Genomic DNA, 368 nt, shown 5'->3' on the forward strand with positions numbered 1-368 from the left:
TCCCTGGTGGCTCAGATGGTAAAGCATCTGCCTACAATGCAGGAGACCCGGGTTCAATCCCTGGGTTGGGAAGATCTCCTGGAGAAGGAAATGACACCCCACCCAGTATTCTTGCCTGGAAAATCCCATGGACGGAGGATCCTCATAGGCTACAGTCCATAGGGTCACAAAGAGTTGGACATGACAGAGAGACTTTACTTTCACTTCACTTGAAGAAAACATTAGTAAATTTTTTTTAATTTAAATATTATTTAAGAGAAACATCTCCATAGCAAGCATAGATGTAGTAAAAGGCAAATTAATCTATAGAGTTTTCTGGTTTAGGCACAGAAATAGACCTATGAAACAGAAGAGTGTTCCCAGAAATT

At 40.8% G+C, this 368-nt stretch overlaps 1 non-coding gene across 1 annotated transcript; it reads left to right on the forward strand.

Moving 5' to 3' along the window:
- Positions 1–72, forward strand: TRNAC-ACA (transfer RNA cysteine (anticodon ACA)). Its single transcript has one exon. It is a non-coding gene; the product is annotated as a tRNA-Cys (tRNA).
- Positions 73–368: the final 296 nt, after the last annotated feature.

The sequence above is a fragment of the Bos mutus genome, chromosome 9 (genome assembly GCF_027580195.1).
Source record: "Bos mutus isolate GX-2022 chromosome 9, NWIPB_WYAK_1.1, whole genome shotgun sequence".
NCBI lineage: Eukaryota > Metazoa > Chordata > Mammalia > Artiodactyla > Bovidae > Bos > Bos mutus.